The sequence below is a fragment of the Oreochromis aureus genome, linkage group 12 (assembly GCF_013358895.1).
Source record: "Oreochromis aureus strain Israel breed Guangdong linkage group 12, ZZ_aureus, whole genome shotgun sequence".
NCBI classification, from domain to species: Eukaryota; Metazoa; Chordata; class Actinopteri; order Cichliformes; family Cichlidae; genus Oreochromis; species Oreochromis aureus.
The window spans coordinates 34,600,803-34,623,670 of NC_052953.1; the positions used below are offsets into that span (position 1 = coordinate 34,600,803).

The 22,868-nt window shown below is 40.1% G+C and overlaps 1 protein-coding gene across 3 annotated transcripts in view; it reads right to left on the reverse strand.

Moving 5' to 3' along the window:
• tnc (tenascin C) overlaps positions 1-21,381 on the reverse strand; it is a 73,819-nt gene extending 52,438 nt beyond the window's left edge. Inside the window, exons 1-2 of one of the 3 annotated variants that reach the window (XM_039621100.1) lie at positions 21,330-21,381; positions 8,558-8,743 (exon numbers count right to left, since the gene is read on the reverse strand). The gene's annotated coding sequence lies outside the window, so the exon portion shown is untranslated. The remainder of the gene's footprint in view (positions 1-8,557; positions 8,744-21,329) is intronic. The other 2 variants (XM_031734912.2, XM_031734913.2) reach the window with 2 other exon arrangements.
• Between the last annotated feature and the right edge of the window lie 1,487 nt (positions 21,382-22,868).

Consider the following 22,868-nt stretch of genomic DNA (forward strand, 5'->3'; position numbering starts at 1 on the left):
TTGTTGTCGAGTTATCAGATGGCTGCTGCGTCGTCTGTTGACGCTGCTCCTGTTATCCACCAGTAGTGACTGTGGCTCTGTGTTATTCTGCTATACATTTCAAAGACTAATAATGCCTTATTAGAGTAACAGCTTCATGCCCTGATTTATTTCATACCTGCCATATGGTAGATGTCTCAACTAAGGTGGACTCCAGTGACAATTAAATTTGTCATCACTGGGCCCTGAGTTTAAAAGTTCTGGTTTCTACGTTTGCAGTCTGCAGGAAGAGAACAAAGCCAGCTCGTCAATCTTTCAACCCAAACTTCCGTCTAAAAGAGAAGGAAGTGCACATTTGGAGAAAAGGAGATAACTGGTAATATCATTAACCAACAAGGAAACAGCGCTGACCACATGGAAACAAGATTGACCGAGAAAATACAAAAACATTTGTGTGATGCGTCAATGTTGGGTTTTGAGTTGTTTCAGGGGAGTTTGTGATGACCTCACTGTCCTGGTTACAGGTTCATCTTGATCCTGTTGGCCCCCCTTTGTGTAGGATAAATAAAATTGGCATGCACAAAGCTGATGCCTCTAGACCTGGCAGTAAGAAAAAGAATCTTAATCTTACCACCTAGCAGATAACTTTGATTGTTAGGATTGAAGTTGGGTTTTGTTTGAGCGAGAGCAAACCCATCTTCTAAGGCTACGTCCACACGTACCCGGGTATTTTTGAAAACGCAGATTTTTCTATGCGTTTGCACCTTTCGTCCACACGTAAACGGCGTTTTCAGTCACTGAAAACGGAGATTTCTAAAAACGCCTGCCAGGGTGATTATTTTCGAAAACTCCGTTTTTGCATTTACGTGTGGACGAGAAAAACGGAGAAAACGCAGCGTCAAAGGTGTGCGCCTTTTTTGACGTAACACTGTGCGCCACGTTATTGTTTCGGTGAAATGAATTTCTACAATGGCGGACTTAGACAAAATACCGTTACTGTTAATTTTACTCTCGGCAGTGTTTAAATGCTTACATATACACACACAGTTACTGTTCCTCCACACATAGGACTCAGTACTGCTTCTATGCGCCATCTTTGTTTACTCTTTCCCACCCAGGCTTCTAGACTTCTGATTGGCCAATATTTCTACACGGTTAGGAATATATCGCCACCTGCTGCTTTGGCATGTTCCTAGCAGCGTTTTCCTCCGTTTTGGCTTTTACGTGTGGACGGGATTTTTAAAAAAATGAAAAACGGAAAATCTCAGTTTTCAAAAAATACCCATGTACGTCTGTTTTCTACAGTCAATGGTCTGGACGTAGCCTTAGACTGCCATGTTAAATATATGGGATTCACATGTTTACAGCCTGGTGTTGTCCTGAAGCTTAAAATAAGGTCTGTGGCTGCTTTGATTGACAAGTATGGCTGCTAGTTGCTGTCTGCTAGTGCTCAAAAGGCTAATTTAAGCAACTGAGCTAGATAATCTTGATTATATTTGTGCTGTTAAAGGCATTTTGGTCTACAGTAGCCATACTGTGTAGTCACTTCAGAAAAGTCAAGAAAGCCACGGTCATAAAGCAAAAAAACAGGAGCTTACAAAAACCAAGAGCTTGCAAAGCAACATGTTTTTGTCCATTTTTTATGATCTAAGGCTGAATGACTACATACAACCTATATGCTTATAATCTGTCCATGCATAGTAAATTATTCTCTAAATAAGATCAATGAGACTTTGCTTTCAGTCATAACATTAGCTAGATCAGTGTGCAAAACTATCGCATTTCTTACTATCATAGTCTTTTGAGCTGAGCTATTTTTATGATCAGTAATGTGTAGCCACGCAGGGACAGCAGTCTGCTTCAGTTTACAGAGGGTCTTAGTATTTCTGTGCACTTTGTTTTGATCAACTGTCAGATTCCCACTGGCATTAATGCTAATGATGCTGCGTGTCTAGCAGGCATCTTTGCTAACACATTTATTGCTGAATTCATTAACTGACAAAATCATAAATAGCATGTGAAAAAAACTCAACAATTCATTGTCAGTTGTTTTAAACAAAATTTCTTGCACAAATGTTAAAAGCTATAACTGTCTTTGTTTCTCATGACAGTAAAATTAATATCTTTGGGTTCTGATTGTTAATTGGACAAAAAAAAAAAAAGGTTTGGATTTACTAGTATTTTTCTTTAAAAATAGCCATTGGTATTCCTGTTCCAAAGGCTGATATTGGAATAGAAATACCATAAAACGTTTTTCTGCTTTTTTTAAAAATAAAATTATTTGCAAATGGTTTAATTCTCTACTCACGTTAACAATAAAGGAAAATAAGATTATTTCATTCCTGATCTGGGGTCCAGGTGGCAGCCTTCGCCCAGTTCTTTCCATTTGAAGAATGAAAGAAACAACTGATTTCATGTTAGTGCCTTTAGCCTGATTTAAGTACGTTATGATTTTCATTAAAACTCTCTGTGTCTGTTATTTGCTTATTGCTTTTCTTGTGGAAAATAAAAACAACACCTTGATTTTCTAAAGAATAATGAAGTGAAGTAGTCTGTTTTTCATAGATGAAAAGAAGACTGGTTTCATCAAACTGAGACAGCGCTCGCTCGCTCACGCTCCACTGTGACCCCATTGGATCCGATGACACAGATAGCGGGGGAGTTAGTGGAGGTTAGTGTGTTTGTGGCTGATAAGGTGGACACGGAAGGCTGTATCTGAGATACCGGCAGAAACACTTATCTCGATACCAGAGAGAGTGCTCTGCCAATGCTGTGCCCTGTCTCACAAGAAGCGATTTGGAGCCTCAGCTGACATGTCATTCTGAAACTGCCCCCAGAAAGTCTATTTCTTCAACCAAAACCAATTTCCCATTTTGACACAAAGATATGGAGAAAACGAATGTTGACAAACGAGACTGAGTCAGTAGTACAGCAGACATTCAAATCTTGGCGGAGTTTTTACAGCATTGTGATCTGAGTCATGGCTCACTGTGATGCCCATTAATATTCTTTATGACTCCTCCCCTGCGGTGCCTCGGTCTTGCACTGCTGTTCTCACTGGGTCCAGATGGAGAGGTTGGATGCTACTCATTGTTCATGAGCTTTTTAACATGTTGGCTGCTGGTGACTGACTGTTTATTAGTGTGACCCCTGTGTGGTGTGGAGGCTTGGCAGCTTCATATAAGTAGCCTTTACAGCACATCCACCTCCTGTTTTCTCCAGGCGCTTGTATACCCATGGCCCTCCACTCTACCTACTTCTTCTCCTCACAGTTTACTCTGCACTACAATTACTATAAAAATCTAATTTTATCTAGCGCTGCTTGTATTGTAATGCGATACAGAGGTATTGATGTCAACTGAAGGGACTTGTCTAAACTTACCATGTAACAAACACCTGGGCTTATCAGCTAATCAGCTGAAAAGTGGGTGTATAATCTCCTTGCAATCTGTCTAGTTTTACATGATTGTCATTTTATACTTTTGAATATGCAGTGGGTCACATGCAAAGATCAGGAATTAGTTTCTTTTAATTTAGATCAGATACAGTCAACATTTTTCATCTGTTTTCTAGCAATGTACCAATATATTAGCTGAATATTGGTACTGGGTGATACTGGTGCTGTTGGCTGATATCAGCATGTTGCAGATAAGATTACATCACTGTCAGTTCCCATTAAGTATTCGCGGTTATCACTTCTGTCATTTTTGGATCAACTGGATAATGACAAACTTTAAAACAGGTCACTTTTTTATAAAGATGTCCTTGTTTCTCTTGAATAAAAGAGGGAAATAAAAAGAACAAAAGAAAAAGAAATACTGGCAGTGGCTGTTGGATAAAAATTTTAGGGCATCCCCAATCATGATCATTTCTTTTAATTCATTCAAGAACAAAAACCTTTACCACTGATCATTCTTCTCATATACTGATGTTTGTCTTTATACAACTATGACAGACAATAGTAAGAAGTATAAGATTTTTCTTTGAAAACAAGAGCTATTTATTTATATTTTGTCTCAGTAAGTGTGAGTAAGAACAGTGTAGGTTTTTATGTAATCAAGAGTATCAAACTAACAACAGGGCCATGTGTTTTTCCACATGGTCGGAATTGGGCCACAGGCCACTATTTGCTTAGAAATGAGGTGCCAGCTATTAGTCATGAAACTCAGGAATGTGAAAATTCTGACCGCAAGTCACTACTGACAAATCTATTTGTTGACCCACATTTGTTCATGTGCAGATGAAAACAATATGAACTCAGGGAACAGACCTTTTCCCATGTCAACTATCCTAAATGTCTGAGTTCCAGAGTAACTGGAATGGTAAATTTAGGCATTTCTGGGCAAACATGCCAAAGAGTTTTCATGCCCATTCAAAGACTGCATGTTTTAGCACTTTACACAGCTTTACACTGGAGGTTTATTTGCTATTTCTATGCAAACTGGATGGAAAAGATTTTTCCCCCCTCTTCAGTAGCAATGGAAGCAAGCATGTTGGCTGTGATACACGGACATCTGTTTGTCCTTGTCTGCGATGAAAGCCTGAAGCGTGTTGCGTGTCCAAATTGGGAGTGCCTTCCATTCAGACACTTGTATGAGCCTAATGACCCCGGTGCCCGGGGTCGGCTCTTCATTGGCTTCCCTGTTTTTTACCATTTTCCCAAATTTAAATTGTCTGCCCCTCTCGAAAGGGCCCCCATCAAGTTTTAAAAAACATTATGGCTGATGCATTCCAATGTGTGAGGTCACTGGTGGTGGCAATGTGTCAGAGCAAAGTGTCGACCACAAATGTTCAATGAAGGGCCAGGCAATACAAAGGCATCCCGGATCCAACAGCTCCAAGACTTCCACTTCTCTCCCGTTACACATTAGCATCAGAGGAACAACCATCTGGGATGGTTAAAACACTGGATTTCTTTGATGGGGTGCCTTTGTTTTTGGTGATGACTAATCTGAGTAAGCTTTAGTGGGAAAGGGGCAACGCTGTAATTAACTTTCTGAAGAACCGGTGTAAATTCCAAGGCTTACAAATACTTTAAAAAAAGAGAGAGAACAGGAAAGCAAAGCCCTTATAAATGGACACATCATCGTCTTGTAATTAATAAAACTGGATGCCTGCTAAATGATTACCCTATGATGATGCCTTTCAATTCAGGAGTGAAGTATACAACATGAGCAGATATGAACTGAAGTGTGAGTTTGACAAATTTCATATAATTTCTACTGGACTACCATTTAATAAGCATAGATGCTAAAAAATGCCACAACACATACGATATGTGGTTTTATCTGTAATGTAAAAACAAGCTCTTTTTAACTAGCTAGATCATGAATCCCAATATCTTCCTTCCAATGGCGAGAAATTGTTTGCTGGGTGCTGCATTTTTGTCATATAGCTGAGATATTGACCGCTAGGCTAGGCTAGGATTTTGTAAAGCTCTACTTTTGAACTTTGAACTTGCACACTCTGTTTATTTACACATCTACACAGCTAATATTTAGTGTCTTAGATCTGGGAAATAATTTTGGTGGATATTTCCTTAAGAGGACAAATTAAAAGAAAATATGTTGAGCTATGGTCCTACGTGAATATTAGGGGATCACCAAAGGGAGTCTGACTTATTCTTTGTAAGCCATGAATCTGTTATCATAGTCCAGATTAAATTATCTTGCACTGTAAATAATAATAAATGTCAAATTTGACTTAACTTTATAATTTAAGCGAGACATTTCATCAAAAACCAGCAACAATGTTAATGAGGAAAAACAAAGAGAGGAGCAGCAGAAGAGACAGTAAAGGTTGTTCAGACCAGACTAAATTAAACATGAGGTTCATTTAGTCAAACCAGAGCATTTCTCCTGAGTCCTGTCTAACATAGGTCATCATGAATATCCACGGTTATTGTTCATTCTCAATCACCAGTGGAGGAGCAAAGTGGGGTTAAAGACAGTCACCCTCTAATAAAGCTTTGTAGGGCACGGAGCATTCGGAGCCAACAGCTGTCCAAACAAAGGCCTGTTTCCCACTCATCGTTACGCCAAGTGTCACTGTCAGTGGCTACTTATATGCATAGCCAACGCATCATGAAACATTAATATGCCAAGCCTGCGCTGCCAGTGACGGTCACACGGCACTCCTGTTACTCAGACATACTCAAACCTATGTTGGACATGGAAATAGGTTAAAATTACTTGTAAATCTTCTAAGAAATATTTGAGTTAGATATGAAAGATCTGCAGTGGACCTGAAGGCTTGGACAGCTGTTGAAACATAGCCGGGCTCCTTCCCTGTGTCTGCATCTTCTCATCATACACAATTACCATCCAGCACATGCTCCCCTGGTATCCCGTGGGTCTCCTGTGGGTCTCATCACCTCTCGCCTTCTGCACCAACTTACCTGTTCGCATTCTCCCTAAGATGTACATAAAGGTTTTGATATCAGCCACCATGAGGATGTGATTGTCTCCAAACAGCTTCGAGGTGTAAAGTTTAAATGAATAAATCCCATCTCTGCCTGCCTTGAAGAACAGCTGACACACCTTAAAGGATTTCACCAGCTTTTGGTGGAAAACCCAAAGTGGCCTAAAATAAAGTTTTGGAGACTGAAAACGTTTAAGAGATATATATTTCTGAAATTTATAGGTTTTTTTTTTTTTTTTTTTTTTTTAGCAAAAATGCCTTTCATTCTCTTACAAATTGAAGGACTAAGGAAGGATTAAAGGACTAAGAACTTTCCTTGCTTCATACTGTAGGTGTGACTGATACTGCTGCTGCTTCAGTTACCAATGACAGCTCTATAATTTTGCTAATGTTACACTATGTTTTACCACCACACTTTTAGGGAGTTGTGCCCACTAAGAAAACATTTTCGACAGGAATGACAGAAAACTAGCATTACCTGTTTTATTTTCTGTCCAAAAAAAGAGAAAAAAACATAGCAACCCTGAAATCCCATATTTACTGTCAGCATATTAATCTATCAAACACCCTCAGGTTGGTGGTTCTTCTCCCTACAAACTCCTGTTGGAAACAAAAACATGAAGCTGACCTCATGATAAGAGGTTGGGAAGCACATGGAGATGTGTGTTCAACCCATAGCCACCACATGTAATCTAATATTTTATACTTTTAGAAACACATTTCTTTGTCTGTGTGTGTATGTGTGTGTATGGGTGTGTGTGTGTATGTGTTCCTCCTACACACACCCCATTATTTGTATTTCCTTGAACGTGATTTTTATCCAGCTAATTTCACACATTTCTTTCCATATAGACATGCCACTGACATGTCTATGTGTGACCACAGTTCAAGTCCTCCAAGGGACTCCCTTTTTTTTTAACTCAGTCAATAAAAGTAGGGTTAGGTTTGTAATATTAAAAGTGACTAGCTAGGGTTAGCCAAGTACTTGGTTTCTTAGAAAATTTTCTTGGTTGCCAGGGTGATGCAGGGCTGCTGACAATCTCATCCATAAATGTGATTGTATGCATGCAGACACAAAGCATGTTGTATTTGTTTCAAAGTCGTGCTGAGCTTAAAGAAAAAAAACTATTTTTGTCTATGTACACGATCAAAGAGCTTATTTCTAAAGACATTTTTTGCCATCAGACCAGGCTGGTGTGTTTGTTTCAGTGAAGCTGCCGCTTTACAACAGGCACTGTGTATGTTGGAGATCTGGGACAGGAACCAACCGGCAGCATCTAATGCAGAGCAGCTGTCTGTCTCCTGGGTTACAGAAGCCTACTGTCTGCTGGCAGCCATAAAGTGTACAGCTGGACCTACTTCAGCAAGTAGTGCAAACACACATGCATGCTCACCCTCACATACGCTGGACACACGCATACTAACACTACCCATCTTGGCACTGCTGTGCCATCGGACAATAACTCAGCATCAGCCCTAATGCAGGTAGAATAATTCAGCAGATTATGGCACTGTTCTATCCACAAGCAGCAGTCTTTTTTAACCTGCTCTCTGGTAATAATAAGGAAACAGCCAACAAGAGGAAAAACTTTTCCCAGTAAAACATAATTGGCAGCCAGGTGCATGCAGTAAAAAGCACAATTAAAACAGCCTGAAGGCTCAAATTACAAAACATAGAATGAATTACAGTAACTGCTTTGCAGAGCAAGCAATGGTTTTGCTAACATCATCCACACATTCTCAATGTGAGATGAGAGTATAGATTTCACCATGGTCACTATCACTGCCACGAAAACCTGTCAAAGCACCTCAGAAATCAAAGCAAAAATCTGAAATGTTGGTCAGCTTATGCCAATTACACCAAATTTTCATTTTTTGGGGGGCAAACAAAATGACTAATCAAAAGATTTTTTCTAATGCCAATAACCATTGCCATATGTATGCATTTCATAAAATTCGCCAAAACAAGATTTATAAATCTTTGTAAAAAGTTTGAATATACACTAATATGGAAGAACAGAGCTGAGACAGTGTGTTTAAAGTTGTCAATCACTGCCATTTCCTTTTCAAAATGGATCTTAATTAGGTTAGTGAAGCAGCCCATTCATTCTGCTCTTATTCAAACACTGGCTCAGTGCAGGTAAAGGAGGTAACTTACCTTGAAGAGAATGCTTGCAGCCTCTCCACCGATGAGCAATCTAAGAAGCCTTGAGGAGAGCCTTATCAGCCAGCCCTGACAAATGTTCTCACCGGTCTGTATCTCTCAGAGCACTGACAGCTCTGTCATCTTCCCTCTTCTCTCTGTTCTCTTTGAGTGTTTACTCGAGTCTACCTAGAGAGCCAGCTGATGTTGAGCAGCCAGTGAGGAGAGAGAGAGAGAGAGAGAGAGAGAGAGAACGAGAGGGTGAGAGAGGGAGAGAGTGAGTGAAAGAGAGAATTCCCTTTCTCTTAAACACTAGACCCTCTGCGGTCAGACTCCACTCCCACCTACTGCTCTCTTAAATGCCCACCCCACCACCTCCACCTCACCCATTCACCCTCTCCACAGCATTGTGACTGAAAGCGAAGGAGCTGAAACAGGACGCCTCAAGGCTGGAAGAAGAGAGTGAGACAGAGAGAGAGAGTAGGAGAGTGAAAATGGGGAAAGGGAGGTGGGGAGTTGGGTAAAAGGGGTGGAATGGGATGGGGTGGTGGTTGGATCATTAGCAGCAAATTGCAGCGGGCAAGCCAATGGAAAGCAAGATATGAGTGAATGCAGGGCCTGCATTAACATAGCATTAAAGGACTTGAAAGCAGGGAGTGAAAAAGGGCCACCAAAGGCTCTGTTTGTGAGATTGATGAGCCTGGGTAAGAATGAATATGCACTCAAATGATGTGCTGGACCCATGTTGAACATATCATATTAAAACAAAAGTTTTAACTGTTGCTAGTTTCTGATTGCTTATACAAAAAACCCCACAAAAAAAACCTTACAACACCAAAGAATGGCACCAGATAAATCTAGATTATCCATCTGGCAATTCAAGACTAGAAACCTGTTGTTTAAATGCTTTTTTAGATTTTTACACTCTCTGACCTAAAGTTCACAAACATACCAATGTCAGAGGAATTACTTTTGAACATGGAAAATGACGCCATCTGAGAGTCACATAAATTCTCTGACGTTTGCAGTTTATACAACTGTCAGTGTGTCAGAACTGTCAACAAACCATAACACTTTTGTGAAATGTTTGTGATCAGTGTTCTCCAGTTTCAGTGGAATGCCAACTCATGCTTGACTAAGTCTTTTAGATGCAAGTCGTGAAACTTGGCAGCCTTCTTTCCAACTGGGGAGTTAAAGCATCTATCTATCGATCGATCTATGTAAATGAACAGTGGTTGCAGAGAAAAAAACTATATGTAAAATAAGCAGTGAAATATTAACATAAGGCTTCACCAATAAGGTTTGAAAAAAGTTTTGTTCTCCTTTAAGTTACACATCGAATACACATGCACACAGTTTCACAATAGTGTGGTTCAATCTAAGTGTCTTGTTCTTTCTGATGTTGGCACATACATCTCAACGGTAATCTACTCCTTGTCAACCACCACTCTGTCTTGTTGGCCAGTAGCTGCTTGTCTGTCTGGAATTTGAAGTCCCACAGCCCTGCCATTCTCAACCACCTTTGGCATTGTCACCCACCAGTACTTGGGGACTTCTACTCCATATGCAGCTCAGCTGTTTCTCTATCCCAGTGACTCGGCTATGCTTTTACATTCTGCTGCTATGTGCTGTACAGTCTCTGAGGCACCTTTGCACAGCCTGCAACTTGGGTACTGTTGGCTGTGGCAGACTGCCTGAATCTGGTGCCGGGGGCTTGCTCTTATGTTTTTTTTCTTTTTTTGATAGGTACAGTGAAGAACTGACAGGAAAAAAACAGGTGGAGAAAGAGGCAAAAGGGCTGTGGGTCGGGCTCAAACCCAGTCCCACCACTCTCAGCCATATGGCATCTGGTTATCTGCACTGAGCTAAACCAAGGCCCGGGGACAGCCTTTTCTAGCTACTGATACGATTTCTTAATCTTAGCTTCCTCTTCCTCTGTAATTCCTACATCCCATGCAGGGGCTTGATCATCCATGATTGTTCCTCTTCCTGTTCCTCATCACGGTCTGTCTTCAGCTGCCTGAAGCACTCTTGGAGCATCTCAGGATGCAAGCTTTGTGATGTGTTCACGGATACTTTATCCTGGATTGTGGCTCTAACTGTCGCTGATCCTAGTTGTCCTGTCCGTTGCAGTAGAGCCTCAGGGTAGAAGCCTTCATGGTCCCATTGAGTTCCTGATTAAGGTTACCAGTTCAGTATTGTAGCCTTGTATAGTGCCAAGCACTCTAGTGCCCACATGTAGGCCATTGAGTCAGAGACTTTCTTGTTTTCAGACCATATACGGCATATAATAGCATTATTACTTTATTAGTCAAATGATTTAATATCTTTGAATTTCAGATTTTGGTTACATACTGCACATTAAATACTTTGACTGGTACAGACCAAAGTTCCTGAAGTCCAACGAAAACAGATGGGATTTGGATGATTATATTGATAGAATAATGGGGGTTTCATTGACTTATCCATTTAGTGACTAAGGCTGTGACTGCCAAGTTAAAACCTGACACGCTTGATCAAACAGTCATGTCAGTAACCATGTCTATAGAGTTTTCTTTGGATACCAGTGGATGCAATTTTGCACTGAAGAAATTATGTAAACAGGGAGAGCCGCCTGAAGTAAACACAGGAACAAAGAGTTTAGGAGGATCCTGCTTTACTCAGTTCAGATTACACTGGACCTGTGACTTTAAGATAGAGAGAAAAGCTCTTTCATGAGAGTGAGTGTGGAGGAGGGTGTGACATTCATTAAGTCAAAATATCACTCCTAAGACTGATTGTAAAAGCCTTTACTGGTGGTACTGGGTTGGGTTCTGCTCTGTGCTTAACCTCTTTACCAGGCTACTAGCAATCTAGCTAGGTGTTGGGTTAGGGTTGGGTTTGCTAAACAGACATTTGGCATTACAGGTTTTTCTGTTAAAAAACAATCCCCATTTGGACATTTCAAAGATTTGAACATTCTATAAAACACTAGTGAATGTGAACTTAAACAAACCCTAATCCTAACCCAGGTGACAGTAACCTCGTGGATGCTAAAATGGTAATGTATCATACTACGGCAGCTCAGTAAAGCTGCAATTTCTCAAGCAACACGACTGTACATTTCCATCCTTTTTGAAGCACCTTTTGGGAAATATGCATTCTTTAATCTCAACGTATGAAACACTGATAAAGATTGCTGGTATGTGAGCGACAATCTATTCTAAACATTGGTGGGGTGTACGTGCCGAGGTTTACATTAAGACTGAGCGGAGCTTTTCTCTTCAAGGGAAATGATCCTCATCTTGCTGCTGAGAGCCTGTGGCCAGTCAGGCAGAAAACATCCTCTCTAATCCCGTATAAAGCACAATGGCACACATGTAGCACAGCTATAGGGTGATAAAAAGCAAAATTCAATGACTTGAGGGGCCCTAAATTTTGGTTCTCATCCCTGCTCCCCAGGGAGAGGAGGGAAATCTACACAGTCTGGGGGATAAAGATTTTTTTAATGACTTCTTGCTGTAATGATATCATTTAGATGAGAGAACTGGTTGAAGGCTTGGCTATGTATAGCACCTGTTTTAAATGACTGTAAATGTAGAATCCCTGCGTCTCTCCATCTGTTCCTGTTCTCACCTTCCTGTTGCACTCTCTATTTCCTTCGCCCTCCTTCACAGCCCCGACAGGCTTCACAGAGAATTGCTGTGGGAGTTCTCCACCTCCCAGTTTGCAAAGGCGTACCTGTTCGCCAACTTTCGGAACAAGTGAACTGAGCGGGTTTGATTTCCCAGATGACACCCCATACGTGCATCCTCGCCTGTCATCCAATTTCAAACCAGACGTCTGCTTGAGGGAGCCTATTTTATTTCCATTAGAGCAAAACAATGTTTGGTTTTATCGGCTGTCTTAACATATACACAGAAGGAAAAGTGGTACAATAACTGAGCATAAAGAGAGAACAGCTACCTGAGTGGAGTGTTACTATATAGGGCAAGAAACATCACAAGGGACGGGTTATTTTCAAGAACTGGTTCCTGCAAAATAATCAATATAAAATTCAATTTTTAGCTGGAAAGCGCAGTCAAATCAGTTATAAAACAATACACAATAATGAGATTTTGGTGGTCTTTGCAATCCTCACTGCAGGAAAATTTCATCTAAAAGGAAAAGTGAGTCAAAGGTTGCCTAGAGCACGTATAATAAGGTCTTCTTGCCACCATATAATTGGTGGTGTCTAACTTGAAGGAAGGAAGGAAAAGGGACTCTGTGGGAAGTGAGACACATTCTGTCAATGACAGTGAGACCTAATTATACGATTGCAGCCCCTGCAGCCATGGTGCATGTCAAAGCGGGCAGCAATAAGGCTGTCGATGGGAAGACACACCACCTGCAGTTGGTGTGTGTGAGCTTTCAGGTGACCTGGAAAGACCTGTTTACCTCATTAAAAATGAATCACAAGGTAATAAGGGCTCCGCTCTCCATTCCTCCCTCCCGATGTCTGTCCTTCATCCATTATGCAACAGTGAGGTGGGGTGGTGTGGGTTAAGTCCTCAGGGAGGGTCACTTGGATGGACACCCAGTCTGCCCCCTCCTCCACAAGCTACTCAAACCCCCTCTATGATTCAATAATGAGAGAATAACACAGCAATGGGGAGTATAATGTTGGTGACGAGCACTGCTGCAGGGAGTCCAGGCAGCAGCAGCCATCAGCTGTTTTTTAGAGGGATATCTGCATGACAGTGCAGTAATAAAAAGCGGTTTAATCTAAGAGGGACTGTAATTTTGAGAAACAAAGTAGTAGACTCTGCATTTCAAGAGCTCTGTGCGACGGAAAAAAACAAGGTGTGTGTAAGGTGGGAGGATTAGCTGACAATGATATTCCAATTTAATTCAGTTCAATTTAATTCAAAGCAGGCGCTTTATATTGTAAGGTGAAGACCCTAAAATAAGAGAAAACCCCAACAATTAGACCTGACCCGCTATGAGCAAGCAGTTTAAAGCTCACTCATTAACAGATCTCTTATACAGGAACCACAGACGGTATACAAGATGGACATAGCCACCGGTCTCTTAAAACTTAATTGTTAGCATTTTAGCTTCTGCATTTCAATTTTGGGGGTCAGAAGCCAGCTTGGATAGCAAGCTGCAAGGGTGCAATGAACAGGTATATTAGTTAACTATATTAACCATATTAGTTAATTAGTAGGAAGTAATTAGATAACAAAATACTCTAGTTTCACTCACCAGACCTGAAGCACAAACTGTGCCACATGCCAAGTCAGAATATGAGCTGAGAATCCATTAAAAATGCTCCATGATGAGACAACAACAGGAACAGAATAGAGAGGTGCACTGGAGGGTGAGGCTGAGCAATCAGCTCCGCTATCTGTGTCACCTGTAAGACACAGACATGCTCCTAACTCCAGCATTAAAAAATTTATGTGTGGACTATATGGGTAGACTATAACTGTAAATATGCTTTTTAATGCTGTGAGGTTAGACATTTAAATGTGGGAAACAATAGGAAGTTTTGTATTCACCCTCACGCGGCACCTCGAGGAACTGCAGTTTTTGTCACTTCCAGGTTGGTGCTAGCTAGACCTCAATGCAAAACCAACTTCCGTATAACATTTTTGACCAACAATGAATTAATAGAGCTCATCAAGGTGTAAATTGTTCCACTGGCTCACATGTTATAAAACCATACATCAAACAAATTTAAATACTACACAAAGATAACCTGAGTAAATACAAAATGCATTTTTTCTAGGTGAGAAGCTTAGCATTACCACCAGAACCAGAAAAGACCACACACAGACACAACTGCTGCATTCATCTGTGCAAATGGCCGGTAAATGACCTTAGTACACAGTCAGGGCTTGTATCTGTGCTCTGGCCTATAATCCTTCTCACATAACTTTTGTGTTGCTACAGTTGACGTTCTGTATCTCTGTGCTTGCCAACTGCTTCAGAAAGGTTGACAGTGCAGATTCAACACTTGAGCTCTCAGGATCTAAAATGTTTCAAGATGACACAGACTGTTAACAACCTTTTCTGCATTGCACTAAAAAACAAATAGAACATGTCAAGAACAGTAAACCATTTCCTCCTGACTGGCTGCCCACTAAAAACTCGGGGCTTAGAGTGAATAAGAATTTTACCACAAGGGAGCCAGCTAAGCTACAGTAAAGGAATGCAAGGTTAAATTCTAAGCTTCCTCCATGTACTTTGGTTTAGAGGAGAAACGATGATCTGTGCCAACAGGAATTAATAACCAGTGGTTTGGAAAGTGAAACTGGCAGCTAGTATAGCTGAGTGAACATAGTTGTCTGGTCCATTTCCTGACACAGGAGTGTCTAGTATGAAGTGGGTGACCCTCCTGGATGAAATGACCTTACTCAGTGGTAATAGGGGAGAAAGCAATGCCAAAAGGACACCCAAGAGAGTCTAGGTTACAAGACTCCCATCTTTCAACTCGTTCTTTCCAACATTGGGTTACAAAAACAGAAGGTGAGAAAATTGTGCTGAACTACTTCACGTCTTGACAGACAATAAACAGATGTTGCTTCAAAATTATAGTACCATAAAGATGACTGGCAAGCTAAGAAGTAGCGTTCAAATTAAGGCACATGAGAAAAAAAATAATGAGAAATTATTTCTAAGTACAATTAAAACAAATGAAAAAATAAGACTTTAACTGAATGAAAGACAGGTACAAAATTGAGCATTTAAACATGAAACCTTGAAATAAATGATTAAATAGATAGTAAAATATAAGTAAGTAATACCCCCAAAATAAATAACTCAACAAAATGTAGTTCTAGATGTAGATGTAAGGATCTTGAGAGCTCAATAGACTGGATCTTGACAGTCTCTTATTTTTACGGCTGGTAAAACCTTTAACCACACATATAGCTACATATCATTTCAATTGTTTAAATAAATATCCATCAAAAAACTCCACAAGATATGTAACCATAACCCTCTAAACCTGTCATCAGTGACAACTAGTCAATATATTTTGATCCATGTCAGTTAAAATGATGATATCCTAATTAGCTTTGGGTGTTAAAGACCTTTCCTCATCTTTCTCACCAAAAAGATGGTGTCTTTCCTTTTCCTGCATAACTTAAACTTAAACAACCTTTATTTGTCACATACACAATTATACAGAGTACAACATGTAGTGAAACTCTTGTGTCCGAGCTGCAGACAGGCTGCAGACATAGCCGCGCCATTCCAGGGCTTTGTTTTTAGCATGAGGGGTCTAGCCAGTACCCCTACTGGATACCGGGTGGGAATTGAACTTTGTGACTCCCGCTCCAAAGGTTTGTAGTCTTACCACTACACTATCCAGCTGCCATCCAGCTGCATATGGCAACTATTGAAAATGGGAAGTGCCTACATCTGTCATCTTTGCACACAAGTTGTCTTTTGGCATCAGTACTTTCACACCCTCACTGCTGTAATATTGGATATTGTGAGACTGCATTTTACCATTTTACTGACTGACAAAATCCTCATAATGGGTCTCAGGGGGACTAGTTGTTTATCAGTTACATTGTACTTCCACTTTTATTTACTGGTTATATGTACTCCTTTATAACAATAACTGTTCACACTGAAAACTGATGAGTTGAAAGCGACAGACCAAGCTTACTAAAGTCATAACATGGTGCAGCAAGCTCCACCACCCAAGGACACCTTGTCTACAACTGAGAAATGCCAGCAAGTGGTTACTCTTACTACATGTACTGTACTCAAAATAGTGAGTGCATGTACAGAAGTACTTAATTTGAGACCCAGCACTTGTTATGTACCTCTGCAATCCCTGGGTTTGAGATGATGGTGCAAGAGAATTTGGCAGGTGAATAAGCTTCAGATCATCAAAGTCATTTTAAATTAAACAAAGAGAACTCAAGTAAAAACAAAATGTAGTTTTTCAGTGATTGTTTCATTTATTAAGGACAACAATTATCCAAACCTACCTTACCCATTGTGGAGAAGTATTTGGCAGTAAGTATTTCACATTGACGTGGAGGACTTTGGGTGAATTTGTAAACTTCAGCGGCACAGGAGGGTTTTCGAGTATGAAGAGTTAGATTTAGGCCCAGCCTTTGACTAGGTTTATTTGTACTGTGTTTTAGATCATTGGGCTTCTGTGTAAGTATGCTTAAGCATCAGGGCACAAAGTGATGACCAAACATTCTCCTTCAGGATTAATAGATTGATTCTACTACTCTCCCAGAGAACTCAAAGCGCTCTATACATGCAACATTCACCCAATCACACAAGCACTTTCTTCTAAGCTTTTTTAGCGCTTCCTAGCTAACGTTCATACACATTCATTGGAGAGAAACTTGGGTTTAGTATATTGTCCAAGGATACTGAAGGAGCCAGGGATCGAACCACTAACCTTCCAATGAGTAGATGACTTGCTCTACCTCCTGAGCTACAGCCACCCCCAGGATTGTGGTAAAGATCATCAGTTCCATTAGTTATGGCAGGTCACCCAGATCCTGAAACAGGAGAGCTTCACACTACCCTCACCATGTTTCACTGCTGATATGGCTTTCTTTGTATGAAATGCTGTGTTAGCTTTACACCAGATGTAATAAGATGAAAACCTTTCAAGTCTTTAAGTCAGTCCACAGAATATTTTCCCAAAAGTCATCAAAATGTTTTCTGGCAAATGCGCAATGAGCTTTTGTGTTCTTTTTGGTCAGCAATAGCTTTTGCTCTGTAACTCTCTCCTGCATGCCATTTTTTTCCAGTCTCTTGCTTTTTGCTGAATCATAAACACTGACCTCAACTAAGGGAAGTGAGGTCTACAGTTGTCGGTTCTCTGGTGCGGGCTTAATGTAATGTTGCACCCACAGGCTGGATTGTAACATGAATGAAAGCTTGATCTGATCTTTTAGACCTCAGAGTTTTCCAGTTAGCTTTCTTGGAAACAAACAAAGTAAAGATATACATGACTTTTTGCAGCCTATTTCTGTAATATGATGTCCTTTACATTTACTTTTCTAAATGCTGCACTGAGAAATCTTTTTAATAGTTGTGTTTTGGTCTGTTTGATCAAGCTAAGCTGTGCTAAGTGCTCAGAGCTAAAGAACGCAAGAAACAGGTTATAATAGAAGCAAAGATTGATGTGCTTGTAAGTAAGCTAAATGAAGTAAAACAAATAATAGAAAAATATATGACCACTCAAATCTAAATAAAGTGCACACAAAAATAATTAAAAAATAAAATTGTATTATGCATTTAAGGAGGATCAAGATGTGTTAAATTTGTATCCTGTTCTCACTATACTGTGGACAAAGTGCTTGTCTGATTGCCACACAGCCTCTGAAACCCCTCCCCCCACACATCTTTCTGATGTCAGAAGCCTGGGGGGCTGCAACGCACAATTTTTGCCACATTCTGAAATTGACAATCCGACAGGTTCTCACCTCACACAGTGATATGCCAACTGTGGGGAGGTGAGACTATTTTCAAGCATACTAGGCCTTTAGCAGCAGGCAGGTCTGCATTCAGCACCTTGATGAGGCAGCATTGCTTGGATCAACCGAGACGATGAAAATGTCCTGAAATCTCGCATCCAATTTACTGTTCAGTCAGTCAGTTGGGGAAAAAATCTTTATTACAATTATCTCCCTGAGATAATTGTAATAAAGTGTGAAGATTATTTTGCTGGTTCAAATAAAGCATCTCTCTGAAATAATTGTGGATGGTGAAGTGATGTTTGAAGGAATCCAGCATATATTGCACAGAAATATAGTTAGAAATTGCTGGAAAAATCAGGTAATGAAGGAAAATGAACCATATGTAATGCAGGATGCCTTTACATTACTAGCGTATTATATCAGTTATGAGTTTCTGTAAGCAAATGTTCAGCATGCACTGGAGTTTTACTTGAAACACACAGTGGACTTTCTTTCTTTCTGAAAATTTAGTGTTTTAACATGTGGCCAAAAAACAAATCTCTAATTCCAACACTAGACAGCTTGTCAGTGCCTGCAGGCTGTCAAGAGGTAACTAAGATAGTGGAGAACACAGTTATTTATTCATTTATTTATTCCTTTATCTATGTAGTAGTAGTATGTGTAACAGCATGGATGCTTCCAAAGACAGATCTCTTCTATTTTAAGCCATACAGAGGAGCCCCTATAGAATAGTATGGCAGATCCCACTCTGTGTCTCCTCACTGAACCCGAGCTTGTATTTGACATCACACAGGTGGAGACAGATACACAGTTAGTGTAGGTGTCAGGCTGCATTGCTTTGTAGATTAATGTGTCTGCAATTTCAGAGAATTTCTGCAAGCCTATAAAACCTAAGCTACAGTAATATAGCTTATGGCTTGAATATGATGCGATTTGTGCCACAAACCATAACAGAAGCATAAACTGCTGGATTCAATCTGACAACGAGGCAATAAGGTTGATATTTTACTATCAGGGGCGCACTGCACCATCGTTAGAGGAGTTTAGGTTTTTGAATCTCTCTTCCCCAGCACTCTTACTGCAGAGCTGATGTGCAACCTGGGACACATTTGAAGAACAACACCTTCAGCAACTTCAATAAGAAAATAAAAGTATAGCATGTCAAGTACAAATAGTTGAATATTATCAACATGACTAAACAGAGAACAGGTGTTTGTAGATGCATTATTGTTATTTTTTAAAAAGTCACTGAATAAAAAGTAACTTCTTATGACATTTTTGCTCTGTGAATAAAAACTAAATACAAAAAACTGGGAACAGGAACCCTTTATTTATTTACTAGCTTCAGTCATAATGTAGGTGTTGTGGTAAGTTTTTTGATTTACTGCTGTGGTCTTAATCTTTGGATATTCACCAAATGACGGTTGAAATGAGTTTTTTTTTTTTTTTTTTTTTAAATATGTTGTGAGCTCTAACACAATCCACTGGGAGTTTATGAGCATGTCAGACAGGTAGGAAGCTCCAGAGGAGACCCAGAACACACCAGTGAGACTGTATTTCATCTACCCTTGGAAAACTTCAATGACCCAAAAGAGGACCTTAAATCTTTTTGCTGGGTATGGGGACATGCCCAGCCTTTCGTGCGTGCTTCTGCTGGCTCCATTTAGATGAAGCCCGATATTGTGATTGCAATCAGTTTGACTGCATTAAGCCTTAGGTTGTTTGACATTTCTACCTGAAACAAACATCCAAAAACTCAGTAACAGCTTTACAAACTGTGAGCCAAAACAAACAACATTGGGTTTTTACAGATAAGAGACACTTGGGGGAATTCTGAAACACAATAAATCTTCTTATCCTTACTGCATGTACAGAGGGAGATTTGGAAAAACTGCAAAAGGCAGTCTTGTAAAAATAAATGAGTAGATGATGCTGGTGTTATTTTATTCTTTTTAAAAACAGCTCAGCTACTCAATCCAATTTGATGTAACTAAATCAAAGCAGAAAAATGCTACCTCCATATCAATTCTATTAGTAGTAGGTGGCCAATTCAGTGAATGTACCATGCTAAGCAACCTTCGAAAAATGGGTCAGGTTCAAATTTTATTAAATGCAGCCTGATAGTGGAGCCTCCAGGGTGAGAGCTTTTAAAAGACAAACCCACAACTCCATATGAAGGTTTCAGTCAGAATAAAGAGGCACAATTCAAATTTCATAAACTGATGCATATAAATTGAAATTTGAATGAAAAAGTGAACCCTGTAAAATGTTTTGACCTCATCTGTGCTCTGTGGATATGTCACCCCTGCACTGCCAAGCCTTGGTTCAAATGTGTACACTGGTTGCAAAAATCAGGTTCTATAGAAATCCATGACGGAGTGTCCTATAGGCCCAGTAAACACTTTCCTGGTGTATGTCTGTTGTTAGTTTCAAATCTAAGTGAATATGAATTGTAAATACAGCCCCTACTGTACTAAAAATGGATAATAAAATGAGGTATGCTTAAGGATGGACGCCTCTTGTTATTGACAAGATCCTACTGCAAGACCTTGCAGTGTTCCTCAGTTTCAGAGTAAACTCCAAACCACGCATATGATATCCGATTTACAGCGGGTCATCTATTAAAACAACCATGGTTGGTGGTTTGATCTCTGGCTCCTTCAGTTTGCTTGCCAAAGTATCCTTGGGCAAGATCCTGAACCCCACATTGCTCTCTGATGCATTCACTGGAGTGCAAATGCACTTAGGCATAGACTATGTGTGAATGAGGCAAGTTGTATAAAGTGCTTTGAGTGCTTGAGTAGAAAAACATTATATCAGAAGCAGTCGATTTACCAATTTCACATAACAGTTGGTAACATATGCTTATATGCAGTCTATGATGTATCCACTTCCCTGTTTGACAGCTGCTTTTATTTCAACAATTGTGTATATTCAACTAAGGTTTCTGGATGTACTGTCAACATCTGAAATGCAAGTAAAAATCTTGCTGTGCCGCATATGTGTTGTCAAATTGCCAAAGATGTTGTCTTCATTTCAGCTCATGTTCACACAATAACTGAGACTTCTGTTGATGTGGGCAAGGGAGGGCATCTTCACAGACAGCTTCTAGTTGAAGCTAGGGAGCTCCCCAGCCATTCACGCCCAGCATCTCTTTATGGTCGCTTTACCACAGTCTGTCTGGGCAAAAGGGTTTAAGCCTATGTCTTTTCCTCTTTTGTCTGCTCTCCTGGGGGACATGAATGGGAGGTTGGGGTCTGAACAAAAGGCAGATCATGGGTCTACTGGGGGGGACAAATGAGCTTAGTTTGGGTAATGGCAGCCAAAAGGAAAGGGAGGTCTGAAGAAGTATTGTGGCTCACCTAGGACCGGAACGGGAGGGGAGATGAGTTCTCCAGGATGAACAGCTGAGATTCTCCTTCCCACACTGCATATACTTAGTCACTATCTGACGACGACAACAACAGGGCCCGTACTGTCTACAGGGCAGAGGAAGGGAGCGAGTCAGTGAAAAGCAGTGAAAAGAAAGACCAGCTGATTGCATGTTTCTCCATGGCAACTCTTAGTCCCGATCAGAGATGTAGTCCTCATAAAAAGGAGGCTGAACTCTGACCCATAGCTGGTGATCATCATGACACACTTAAAACACCCGTATATCATTACGTTCAATTCAAAACAATGCCCTTATACACAAGAGTTTATATTACCGCAACACACGAGAACGTAGGAATACTAATTTCGGATGTGCTTGAGGATTTAAAGCATTTGAATCCATGTGTACACTTTTGCATTTCAGTCTCATATGCTGCTGTATTTTCCTTCACCAGTACAACCTGTGAGCTGCCAGACCCCCCTTTTCCTGGGATCAAGACCTTTTTGTTCAAAGGAGATGGAGCTGAGATTTTTCTAAATGTCACCTTATCACAAATGCCATTTAAATTCCATCCTTCTTTCCACCTTTGCTGCTTCTCACTTTCTTTTTTGTTGAAAAAAAACAACATTCCTGCTTCCCTCCTCATGCACACTCCACACCATCCCTATGTCATTTTCCCCATCTGCTGCTGTTGTTGCTTGCTTAAAAGCTTTTCTCTTTTCTCTGTTGCTCATCCTGCAGACAGCAAGTCAGAGAAGAAGTTACACTTGCTTAGAGCAACCCAAGAAGAACCAGGCTGTCCTCTCTTCCAGGGCGTCCTAAAATAGCAGTTATCTCATAAGATGTTTTTCACCAATGAATAATTGCTGGCGAATCAGGTTGCGATAGGAAATTATGGGTTTCAGATACACTAACACTACTGAAAATACTGCACACTTTAGCTGAGTGAGCTGCTTCATTAAAGGATACAGGACCAAGAACTCTTATTAAACCCCCCAGGCAGCTAGCTATCAATAGTATCAATACCAATGCTGGTATTGATATCTGATTTATACTAGTGCGATAGGCTCAGTACTTTGTTTCTATCCTCAGTTTATAGTCTGGTGAATTGTGTTAAATAAATCATTTTTTTGAAAATGAAAAAATGTACATCAAACATGCACTATGAAAACAGTCTGAACCTTTTTGTGCTGACTGTCACATCTGTTCTATTTATAGCACATTTAAATAACAGAAGTTGACCCGAAGTGCTTTAGAGACGGGTACATACATTCCAGCTCTCCAAAAGACCCATTATCAAAATACATGCAAAACGGAAAGGTGTGTTTTGTTATATTAGCCAATTATTGTGGAAAATGAAAAATAGAGTGATTTAGTGGTCATTAAAATGTTTTCAGAATTTACAATTTAATGATGACTTATCTCATAAATCATGGCAGAATGCTCTCCCATACATAAGTTGCCTTTATTTGTTAAAAGTATCAGTATCGGTACTGGCATTAATACTGGCTCTGTATTTACTTGGTAT